The 13,233-nt window shown below is 32.8% G+C and overlaps 1 protein-coding gene and 1 long non-coding RNA gene across 3 annotated transcripts in view; both read right to left on the reverse strand.

Moving 5' to 3' along the window:
- Nucleotides 1-13,233, reverse strand: part of HCN1 (hyperpolarization activated cyclic nucleotide gated potassium channel 1) — a 439,910-nt gene that overhangs the window by 348,208 nt on the left and 78,469 nt on the right. The window lies entirely within an intron of this gene.
- Nucleotides 751-7,882, reverse strand: LOC135971283 (uncharacterized). The gene is made up of 2 exons (XR_010587364.2): nucleotides 6,393-7,882; nucleotides 751-2,530 (listed from the first exon to the last, which is right to left on the reverse strand). It is a non-coding gene; the product is annotated as an uncharacterized lncRNA (long non-coding RNA).

The raw sequence follows: 13,233 nt of genomic DNA on the forward strand, positions 1-13,233 counted from the left end.
TATTGAACTATCTGTGAAAATATAAAGTCATATGTCTGCATAACAATAAATACAACTGTGGATACAGAAAGAATACAGTCTAAAATCTAAAAATAAAACTTCATGCTGAAATTAATATTTCTTTCTGAAATGAAGACTGAAAATCTATTTCAGTTTTATCTATTTCAAGAACATACATTTATATATTAATTGTGATGTGTGTATTTTATATAGTTATAAAATATTATAGAATATCATATATAATCTACATAAATATATTATAAATATATTGAAATAGAAAGTATATATGTATATATGATTAATATATATTCAAATGCATACATGATGAAATATTTTTCTTAATTATTAGAGTTAATGATAAAATTTTTATTAAGATATTAATCTGTGCTTTTGTATCCCATAATTAGCTTAACAGCTTTATGGAGAATGAAGAGAATACTAGATGGATAAACAAAACTTAAAATATTCTTTAAATTGCACACTTACTATCTTTTGTAATAGGCAAATTACTTTTGAATAAATAAAAGGCATGTCCATAAAACAATTACTATGAAGTTTAGAATAGTTGGAAAATTACTTAAGACTCCTTTTTTTTTTTAATTTGTGCTTTCTTTTGGGTTACTTTATTTATTTATTTATTTGTTTATATTATACTTAAATTCTAGGGTACATGTGCACAATGTGCAGGTTTGCTACATATGTATACATGTACACCCTAAAAGAGAAGTATGTCTGTGCAAAAACTCTGACTTTATTTTGGATGTTTAATAATAAAATACAACTTGTAAAAGACAATTAAGAAACTCAATGAATATTTTGAATTGTGACCTATGTTTGCCCACTGAAATTTAAGTCCTACTATTAAAATCTTTTCTTTTTTCTCTTTTTCGACAGAGACTCACTCTGTCACCTACGCTGGAGAGCACTGGCATGATCTTGGCTCACTATAGCCTCGACCTCCCGGGTTCAAGCCATCCTCCTGTTTCAGTCCCCCAAGTAGCTGGGACTGCATGCACGCATCACCACACCTGCCTAACTTTTTGTATTTTTTGTAGAGATGAGATTTTTTTTGTTTTTTATCTTTTTTGTTTGTTTGTTTGTTTTATTTTTTTTATTTTTTTTTTTTGAGACAGAGTCTGGCTCTGTTGTCCAAGCTGAAGTGCAGTGACACAATCTTGGCTTATTGCAATCTCTGCCTCCTGGGTCCAAGCAATTCTCCTGCCTCAGGAGAAATCCCAGTAGCTGGGATTACAGGCACCCGCCACTATGGTTGGCTAATTTTTGTGTTTTTTGTGGAGACAGAGATTTGCTATGTTGCTCAGGCTGGTCTTGAACTACTGAGCTCAAGTGACCTGCTCGCTTCAGTCTCCCAAAATTCTGGGATTACGTGCGTAAGCCACGGCACCTGGCCCCTACCATTACATTCTTAATAATAATATAAATATTTATTAGTTTTATCACAACCTGAAATTTAAATAAGAGCCATGAAAAGTCTTATAATGCATACACTTTGTGCCACTACAGTAGCATGTTATAGAGAAGATACTCAAATATGATTCTTTCTTTTAAAAATTCAGTTAACTGTTTGGTAGGCTAGGAAGACTACCTTTGCTAAAATTATTCTATTTTAGTATAAAACATCTAATAACTTGGACAATTTTAAGAAAATTATCATGGAAAAAGTAACTTCAATGGAGACAAATCTTAATATAGTGTAGATACTTTTAACCTTTGGGAGAAGTTACACCTCTTTGGGAAGCTGAAAAAAAGATTAGAGATCTGAAGTGCTTCTTATAAATATGTATGTTGCCCATACATACAAATATTTACAAACAAGTTTTCGGAGTTTATGAAATATTTGAATCCTATTCCAAGTTTAAAACCTTTGACATACAGAGTAACAAACCCATCACACTCACAAGGGTAATAACTGATCTCCCAGTAGTTAATATGTTATTTCTGGAGTCTTGATTTAATTTTCTGCAGTTTCTATGTTATTTCTGGAGTCTTGACTTAATTTTCTCAAGTCTTCTACTTACCTAAGAAGTGTTTTTATTTTCAAGTACTAGATCGAGTCCTGATTCCTCCAGAAAATCATCTTTGATTATAAGTGTCTTCCAAACTTTAATGGCAATTGTTATCTGTATCATTCATTTATCTTTCAACCTATAAAAATTCTTCTAAGTTTCTGATTTCACAGGCACTAAGTCTCTTGGAGACAAGGTGTGTGTATTACAACAATTTCCATTTCCAGTGCCTAGCATAAAGGAAGGCAAATTAATAATGAAAGCTAACACATATTGATTAATATTTAAATCATTTTAATTTTATTACTTTAAAAGGCAACTACATACATTTTTATGCAATCCCAAATATTATGAAGTGATACCATTAAATATTGGTTTCCTGAGGCCCAAGTGTTAATCATTTGGATTCCATTGACTTGTATCAGATCATGTTATTTTATGTTTCCTTATACTCCTTTTGGTTTGTATGCATTTACTTAACCTTCCAGCTACATTGATGAACCCTGAAAGTGAAGAGTACAGATTTCAAAGCCAAAGGATACCAGCTGATGTCACTGAAAAGTATAGTAGACATTCTTCTTTATTATATATCACTTTGCCCCATTCTGTTTTCAAAAAGCTAAATGGAAATGACCTCGTAAGTCAAGCTAAGAGGTACTTAGCTTGATGCTCTGGGTGTATTCCAGAGAAACAAAGGGAAACTAAATATCGAAAGATGCATATTTATACTTTAAGCTATCCTCAATTGGCAGCTATCCCTATGATGATTTTCAAATAGTTAATTATTTACAAGACAAACATTGTTGGAGGAAGGAATTATTTAATGTAATTTTATTTTTATTAAAAATTCTTCAGTAAAATTAGAAAAAACTTGCCATATCAATAGTCATCACCAAATTAGTATGTTTTATACTCTGTGGCAGAAATATTCTCAATTATGATTCAGGGTATTGCAGATAATCTGCAGTCTTATGAGCACTCCAAATTCAAGTGTAGGGAGAAATGGTTACTGCAATAAAATAAGTCCAGTAATCATTTTTTAAACATAGCTATTTAGCCTCAGGTTTATTCTTATTATGTATAGCAGGTCTGGAAAAATGTTGTACCAATGGCTCCCCAGATACTGTTCTTCCTAAGGCAGTTAGTAACAATGGACATCTGTTGTTCATGTGATACTCATCCCTGACAATCAAGAATCCTTTAGTAACCCAAACTGCTATTTTCCAAAAGTTCTCCCTCAATATCTTATCTTGCAGATCTGTAGTTTCATTTCTATCCTGGAAGATGATGAATTCCCCCATTTATTAATTCCTGTTATATATAACTATTTATCCATCTGTCTCCTACTTTCCTAGGAAAACATAAATCCATCATATTAATAAAATCAATGATAAACTTCACTTAAGAAGTAGAAATACGCTTGTAATATCCATGTTCGAATACAAACTAGGGTTCTCTGTATTTTGTAATGCTGGGGACAGGCCATGACATTCATTCACAAAAGCTGCCAAAGGAGACACAAAAAGAAAAGAGAAAACCTGAAATAGATCACTTCTTCACATTGACAATGGTTGTGGTTTAAAGTTACCTCAGGCTTTCTTGCTATTGATGAATCTTTCAAATATATTCATCTCTCAATTATTTAGGGACTGATTATCCCAATTGTGAACTATCCCTGTGGCTTCTCTTGTTTCTCTAATGGTTTCTCCTCTTTGGTTATTTCCTTAAATAGTTTTAATACTAAATTAGCTGCATGAAAACAGAAAAGAAGCCAAAGCAGCAAAATTGGATACATATAAGCAGTACTGCACAATAATTTCATTTGTGTTCATATGTTTTTGAATTTTCAATTTTCTGTTACCCCATTTCCATATTTCACACTCCAGATTATGTCACCCCACCCAACTCCCAATAATCTGAAGTTCAAATTTGGAAATTCATCCGTTGGTTCATTTAGTTGGAAACTGCATATTCACAGGTGGAGAGTGGAATATATTTCAAAACCACAGAGGGAAAAAAAAATTAAGTCAACTTTGTTCATTTGCTTTTAATTTTCCAAAGCTGGAAATTGTCTCTATATCTCAATTGATGAGTTTCTGAGCTAAAAAACAAAATAAAACATCATTTCCTGTAACCAGATTTCACTGCTTTCATCCTAAGCATGAGAATATAAATAACAATGAGTAGAAAAGTATTTATTCACATAAAACAATCACATTTACATTAGTTGTTTAACAGAAATCTTTGCGAATTAAGCACTCCAACATTCTCCCTGATAATTCTAGGCATCTCAATATATTGAAATATAATGATCTTTTGGGAATAGGGTGTGAGAGAGAAAGTGACCTCAGAGAAGCAGAGTATAAACATTCATTTTATGCAGATAGCTATATGTTTTGCTCTGGACATTTAATATCTTATTCCAAATATAAACCAAAGGCAGAAACAATACTGGGATATGTTTTATGCCTTAATTGCAGAAAGGCTTATTGAAAACACACTGCAACTTCATAGAGATGCTAGTGTGGGTACAGAATGTAGTGTTTAATTGCAAGACTACAGAATAAAAGGGTTGCTTGACAGCATTCTCAGTGGATCATTCCAGCCTCTTCTCACAATTCTCACCTGAAGTCCCTTGATAAAATTTGTTATAAGCTAAAGGAATAAAGCTATATTAATGATTTTTCTGAATATAATCTAATTTAAAAAGTAAAGCTGTTTCTCAAAATCATGAAACTAATTTTACAGCCAAATATAAGTGGTCTGGGGTTAATTACTATTTTCAATTATCTATGTCTTGGCTCTTCTCTGATCAGAAGAAGGATGAAGGAAGAGGATGATGGGCTGATCTCATTTCCCTCCTCAAGAAATTCTGATTACAACTGAATCTTCTATGGTGATGACTTGCAAAATGGCTTGAAATGCAACAGTTATTCAACTCAAAACACCAAAATTGTTTTTCCAAAATGAATTCAGCAAATGATGAACTAAAATAAAAGAACGTCTATAAAGAGATTTTTAAAAGCATTATGCTAAATAATTTTACATACTCAGGAAGTATGCAAATGAAAATGACTAAAAGAGGTATTTGGTATATAACAAGGCTTTTCTTGGAAAAAAAAAAAAAGATGGCATTTTTTTTCTCCAAAGGCTTTTATGGCCAAGTATTGGAAGACTGGCAGTTCATACACATTCATTTTACATTTAACAGCAAAGAATAAACTGGGAATCAATGCAATGCCAGTCTATGGGCATAACGTGATAATACATGGAGCACTTATAATCTACGAGATCATGCAACTTTCAGGAAACTAATAAAATGAATAATGGAAAAGTAGAAAAACCTATCAGATGCTCAATTTGGAGTTTCAGAAAAGTTAAGGGTATTTTAAGTGCTGAGAATGCGCCTAAAATAGTAAAAAATTAAAATAACAACAACAATAGTCACAAGGACAATAAACACTAATATCATGTACTGATTTGGCTCCTGTATGTTAAAAACTATAATTAAATAGTTTATTCTATTTAACCTTCTATGAGTAAGATATTATTATTTCTACTTTACAGAAAATAAGATTTTCTCAGTGTTTAACGAACACTTTCAAAGTGTTGGAAGTTGGCCACAAAATTTAAGTCTCTTACATTGATAAAGCCATAATCTTTGTTTTACATTACATTGAAGATCCAAGAAAAGAAGAGAGAGAAAAGTTAATGAAAAAAATATCCTTTCTCTCTTCCATTAAATAAAAAACAAACTTGGTTGATTGAAATATATGTGTGATACATAAAAATCGGAAAGAAATAATAGGAAAATAGGAAAAATAGCTCCATTTTCCTTCCATTTTTTAATCAAAATAAAGTAACCATATTACCATAAGCACACAACCATGATTCCAAATACAATCAAAAACCTAGAAATGTTGCTTACTCTACTTATCCTGCAAATGTGTCCTAAATACCTCAGCATTTATTATAGTCTTAAAGATGCCTGTGACAAAGGCAAGTCTGTGGAAATGTTATCATTTATAATGGCAAACTTTTAGTAGGAGCTACAGGTGGGAGCAGTGATTTGAAAAATACCTGGCAAGCCCTAAATCAAATTTTGAAAAACAGAAAAATAAACATTTATACTAAGGGGTGCCATATAAGTTAAGAGAATACAAGCTATAAAGTCAGACCAAATCAGCTTTGAATTGCTTGCACATGTTTTATAGAAATGTTAGAAATCTGTGACCTTGGGCAAGTTAATAATGTCTGTCAACCTCTTAGTTACGATGATGCTAGGAGATTAACAACTAAACACTAGTATCTCAGGTTTTTAAAAACACAAGTTAATCATGTTCATTTAAAGTCCAACGGATGTACCTCATGGACAACTGTCTCTTCTCCAAGTAGAAATTCCAGGACTCAAGTTCCTTCCATCTGTGGTTCCACCATCTTCCACAAGTGGTGACCATGGGTTAAGTCAGAGAATGGAAAGGAGAATGGAAGAGAAAGTGTGGTGAAGTTTTATGGGCCAAGCATAGAAATAAAGCATGTTATTTCCATTCATAATCCATTGGCATGAACTCGGCCCTGTCACTTCATTTCCCACTTTTCAGGTAGAGTGAACAAAATAGTATGGTGAACTCTAGAGGAACCTCTAACAGTTTCTGCCACAGTCTTAATTTCCTTTTGCAAAAGTGAGAGAAAATCTAATTTGTAGTGTTTTGTGAAGGTTACTTGAGAAAATGCAGATGACAAATTTAGGAGAAATGTTTTCATATTGTAAATATTTACTAAGGAGTAACCATTATTTACTAGTTCTCATCCACATCTTAGCAGCAAGCATTACCAATTTCTAAGAATAATTAATTTTAAAAAAGACATTCCAATGAGACTATAGCTTTTCCCTACCCAACCCAATCTGTTCCAGAGTCTACTCATTCATTTGCTACAAAGTATACTGTAGACTTACTATCTGTCAGAAACTGTTCTCTCTGGTGAAACAACAAAGGTAAGCTCGGATGCATTTTCTCAGGAGCTCAATATACTAGAATAGGCAGTACACAGATGGGAAATTCAGATATAATAGTTTAGGAATGATGAAAAAGATAAAGTAGCTAATGTACTTAGTAGATTTCTTGCCATGTTATAAGCAATCAATAATACTAATAGTGACATAAGTGCAGGAAGCCATTGATGAAACTGCAAATCTACTAAACCAGCTTACTAAATGAAGTCAGGGAAGAGGGAAGGAATCCTGGAAGATAGGTGTGTGTGTTGTGGTGAGGGGTGGGGATGAGTACTAAAGAAAGAGACAGGGAGGTATTGCTCCTGCTAAGAAGATGTGATAAGCAGAAGCACAGAGGCATTACAAAACGGAAATAGCTTATAACTGAACCAGAAGCCGATAGTGATTGTGGGAAGATAGAGGTTTAGAATGCTTTGTATGATATTTTAAGGAGCTGGATTGATTTCTGTAAACAATGGGAAGTCATTTGAGAGGCTTTAAACAATGAAGTAGCATAGCAAGATATTTGCTAGAGCAGTGAGAATAACAGATTTGAAGTATATAAGGCTAATAAAGAGCAGTTAGAGAACAGGTGCAATTCTCCTAGTGTAAGGAAGGCAATGAAGTTATGAACTAGAGCAAGATGGTCAGTGGTATTCTTTCTAAAACATTAATGACTCAAGTCTAATCACGAGCAAACATTTTGAAAGAAAAAATTCCATATTATATTTAGGAAGTAAAATAATCAGGACTTGATTGTATAGGTGAGCTGATGGAGAGTCTAATTTAAATGGCTGGATGAATGGTGTTGCAGTTGAGACCGATCAAAAAAAAAAAAAAAAAAGAGAGAGAGAGAGCAATCTAGAGGGGATGTGAAGAGTTCACCCTTTAACATATTGGGTTTGAAGCACCATGCAGACTTTCAGGTAGGAGCATTTGGTGGGGAGATAAACATGAAAGTCTGAAACAGCAATCTAGGGTGAAATTATCATTTTGAGAGTAATTACGATTTTAGTGGTAATGAAATCTTATTCCTTCCTGGTATTTGCTTTTAAAATGGTTTTAGCACCTAACTGGTAGAAAAATTGATTTTTTTAAAGTGAGGAATCTATAATCAGTCACATCAAACTCCTAAAGTAGTAGAAGTAATGAGAAGAAGTGGAAACCAAGCCTCCTAATAAATATTTTCATACGCAGGCACTAACCTAGTTCAAAATTGCTTTTGTTGTCTTGGGAGAGCCTAGAAGTAGTGACACTTCTATAACCTGGTAGCAATGAGCATATCTGGTGCCCACATCACAATTCTAAACACTGTTCTTCAACAAAAATAACTAAAGATCCCTAGAAAAACTGCAGATTCAAACTGGGGAAGAGAGAATACACAATGAATCTGAACATTGTGTACTGCGAGAAAATTAGGAAGTGCTAAAAAATATACAGTATCCAACCAAAAGAATTAGCTAAAGCTGGACCAATTTGAGAAACAATATAAATGACAATAGTACTGAAGTGGAACCCCAATAAATGTTTATGAGTCTATGCTGATGTAAACAAATGAATTAACGAATGAATGAATGATGAATGGGTTGGGGGCAGATTTTATTTATAGAAGAATTTCAAATAATAAATGCAGAAGAAATGAGAGAGAGAGAAAAATCACCACTAGAATACCCCAGTAATATTTGCTACAGCCAAGCTCCATTGAAGAATGTTAAAATTAGTGGACTAAACTTTAAGGACAAAAAGGATATTTGCATAGCCTAAATATAACTTCCCCAAAATACTTATTAATTAATGTGGTGATTTGAACTCAGGCCCACAAATTCTTTGATATTCCTCTCTCAGGTGGTAGAGACTAATTTCTCTCCCCTTGAGTATAAACTGTACTTAGTGACTTTCTTCTAACAAACAAGAGTATGGGAAAAGGAAAAATAGTATCTTTACAGTGGAGAAATCTGGTAAACATCACCTTAATCAAGTGATGAAGGTTAATATCACCAGTGATAAGTTATGTTGATGTTATGTATCCCTAGTTAGATACAATGAGAAAAACACTTCATCTAAGTGGCATTTTTCCTAAAAAGTTAATAATGCATGTCTAGCCATGAGAAAATATTGTAAAAGAACAAATTCTACAAAATACTTGCCCAGTACTCTTCAAGGTGTCAAGGTGGCAAAAAACAAGGAAAGACTAAGAAACATCATATATTCCTAAAGAGGCGTGATAACTGAGAGTGATGTGGTATGTATATTTAATCTTACAATAGGAAAAGGATATGAGTGGAAAAACTGGTGAAATCTAAACTCTGTAGTGTAGCTAGTGTTGTACTAACGTACAATGTACCAAATTTAATTTTTTAGATTTGATAAATATATCATATTTATATAAGATGTTTGTTAACATTTTCAGAAGCTGAGTGAAAGTTATATATAAGTACCCTATATACTATTTTACAATTCTATAAATCTAAAATTATTTTCAAATTAATATTTTTTAATTTTCTGACTAGTATCAGAAGACAAATATGGAGAGCATTACGGAACTAAACTATGTGAGGAAATTTTAAAATATATATATATATATGATTATTATTATCAAAGCTAGTTGTTATGTAAATTCATTTACAGTCAAGGGGGAGGATAGGAACATAAATACAAAAAATGACCAAGCTAATCTCAGCAAAATTCCAATAGCCTCCCCCTCCACTTCATGTTTAAGCAAGTGAAAATAAATCATTAGTTCATTCAAACTTCATCCCCATAATATTTCTCCTTTACAAGTATCCTTGCAGTCTCTGTATCTGACAAGTCTACAGTACCCTATCTAACAAATTAAATGAAGGTACTTTAATGATCTATTCATTCATTCTATATATTATTTATTGAGCATCTATTATGTGCCAGGCACCCTTCCAGATGGTTAGGATACATCAATCCTAGTTAAAACTGCATTAGACAATGCATAGTACATAATCCAATCCTCTGATTATTCAGATAAGGAAACTGAGATCTCAGATTTAAATCAAAGTCACAGAGAAACTTAATGTCACAACCAGATTAGAAACCAGTCTCTTTTTCACCAGCCCTCTCAACTCAATGATTCTGGGTCGAGGACAGACATTGAGAGAGGTGTAAATGTGTTTATTTTCTCTATAACTATGAAATACTTCTTCAATCTCAAAGGGTGATTTCAGCTCAAGATAATGATGTATTTAAAGTGTTCTTGCTTCTAGCAATCTTTACGCCAGAAACTGGAAACTCACACTTTCAATTTCTGAAAATTATTGTTAGGTAATTATCATAATTGTTACACTTTTTTTTTTTTCCTCCAGACGTGAAAAGTCAGGCTTGGAAGCATTTAGCTTTTTTGAGCTCATTTAATGAGATAGTGACAAAGCTGAAAATAGAAGTCTCCTGATTTCTCATGTTTGCCTTATTTCACCTCATTTTATCACACTGAATTAAATTCCATTTTTCTGTAGTACTCTACGAGGAAAAGGTATCCTGAATAATTGTAAAGCATGGGGGATAAAAAACTCTAATGGAGCTTTATTATTTATTTATGAACCCAAAAACATGAGGATATTCAGTTCATGTTCAGAGGATAATTAATTAAAAGTAATTTGTAGAACTAGGTCTATATGACTACAGTAGGTGGGACTTAAATATTGGAAAAATAAAGCATTCTGGAAACATTTTGAATACCATATAAATACAAACCTTTCACCCACAAAACATAATTAATCTAGTAGTTTGAATCTTTGATTTTGTCAACAAGAATCAAAATATATTATTTGGCAATATAAGTGGATTTTTAAATAAATAGTTTAACCTAATATAAGCATTTGAGTATTAACATTTGAATAACATAAGCAGAAAAAATATTGTTTTACTTATCATTTAGTGAAATCCACTAATTAGGAGCAACTGTAGAAGACCAATAGTGTATCTTTAGGTTAATTCTTTTTCTTGGGAGGCTGAGGAGGATGGATCACGAGGTCAGGTGATCAAGACCATCCTTGCTAACACGGTGAAATCCCATCTCCACTAAAAATACATTAAAAATTAGCGGGCATGGTGGCAGGAGCCTATAGTACCAGCTACTTGGGAAGCTGAGGCAGGAGAATAGTATGAACCTAGGAGGCGGAGCTTGTCATGAGCCAAGATCGAGCCACTGAACTCCAGCCTGCGCGACAGAGCAAGACTCCGTCTCAAAAAGAAAAATTAAAAAAAAAAACAAAAAGAAAAGAAAAAAAAAGATTAATTATTTTCTTCAAGAATATTTAACAAAATATTGTAGAATCTTTACATATATGTTAACTTCATATTTTTCTTAACATTCTTATTTTGTAACACTTGTTAGCTTTGTTGGGTATATTAAATATTTCCTTTCAACTCTTAAACCATTAATTTGCTTGAAATAGAGTTTTTCATAGATAATTAAGGAGGAATCAAAATTATTTCAAAACTTTCCAATCTTGTGATTTGTATTTTTATTTCAGACTACATTAAAAAAATGTGGGACCCAATTTTAAAGGAACTTAAACTTTCTAAAGAGAAAAGAAAGGAAATAATTAAGCAACAAATAAAAGCCATGTGAAAGGAAATTTTTTTTCAAGATTTTTCTGTGTGCTATGGGTCAGTTTGTGGATGGGATGAATGCTTTAAAAACTGTTGATCACCATAATGAAAGATAAAAGGTACTAATCATCTTTTATAATTTCAGAATTCACCATTAAAGTCTAGCTGCACCCATATTTAGACACTCACATCTTCCTAATTTTAAAAAATGCACCTGTAGCAGAATTTTTTCTCCAAAAAGACAGAGCCAGCTGGAGAGAGAGACAATTAAAGCTGATTGGATGACTCAGCAATAAAAATAGGAAGCTAGCTGGATGAGAAAGGATGAGCTGCAAGAAAACATTGCCAGGGAGGGGTTTCTTTGAAAGAAAGAAAAAGAGATAAAAAGGAGCCCATCCACATGAACACCGGGACAGAAGTTAAACTTTTCAGCTAATGGAGAACCCGTTTCTGAAATTAAAAGAGTAAATGTTTTATTCATGGTCAAATTGTATATAAGGTTATGCAATTAATACCTATTATGCTTCCGTAAGTAATCAATAGAACAATAATGATACCGAAGCAGGAGTCTGGTATTTATCAAAGGACAACTAGGCCTTTCTTCCATTAAATGATGGCACTCCACTCCTTCCTGCAGTAGGAACCAGTGTCTTGTCCTTTTGCCAGGAACATATCGCCTTCCTCTTTCTCTTCTTTACTCCCCACTCATCACTCAAAACTCCATCAGCTTCATGATTACACCTAGCCAAAGATTTACTTTATTCCTCAGACTGTGTCAGTCTCCTTTCATAATACACCACTTTTCAAATACTGTGTCCTCCTTCATAGCCCAAGAATATATGTGTTTCATTTTAATGTTTTTAATATTCATGTCCTATGCTAAACTGTAGGATCCATAAAAGGAGAACTGTGTCTGTCTCCTTGACACTGAACAAGCAGGCACTCAGTAAATATTCATTGCTGAATGAATGATTCCTGGAGAGAGACTAACGAGTCAGAGATGCAACTCTGCCTGCCACTAATCAGTTGTATTATTTTTAGACAACTTCACTTTGTCTCTTCATGTCTTAGCTTCCCCTCACATCACTTTCATCTCTGAGACTTTAATAAATAGGTTATCTAATACCCATTGTTTGACTTAGACATGAGATTCTCAAGAAACTTTAATTTCAAGTACTACGATAATAGTATCCTCAATTCTTTTCCCATCTTCTATTATTTCTGCAGCTGGGTAAAAAGGCAGTTTCAGGTAGAGAAGCATCTCCTTGTGTTTGAAGTATTCTATTATAATTGAAAAGTGTGATGAGATCATTTAACTAGTCATTCAACAAATAATGATTATAAATTTACTAACTCCTTTAAATTGTTTTAGGTAAAGAGGATAACACAATAATGAAAAAAAAAAAAAATCTCATGTTCCTAGAGCTCTCATTCTGGGAGAGAGAGAAGCAAATGTATACTACATGAAGTGGTAAGTGCTATGAATAAAAAATAAAACACAGCAGGATGAATGAGTAATGATGAAGAAAGGATTATTTATATAAAGTAGTCAAGGAAGATCTCAATGATAATTTGACATTTGATAGAGATTTGAAAGAAGTGAAAGATGAGAAGATATCTGGTCAAAGCATA

This window comes from Macaca fascicularis, chromosome 6, assembly GCF_037993035.2.
Source record: "Macaca fascicularis isolate 582-1 chromosome 6, T2T-MFA8v1.1".
Classification (NCBI taxonomy): domain Eukaryota; kingdom Metazoa; phylum Chordata; class Mammalia; order Primates; family Cercopithecidae; genus Macaca; species Macaca fascicularis.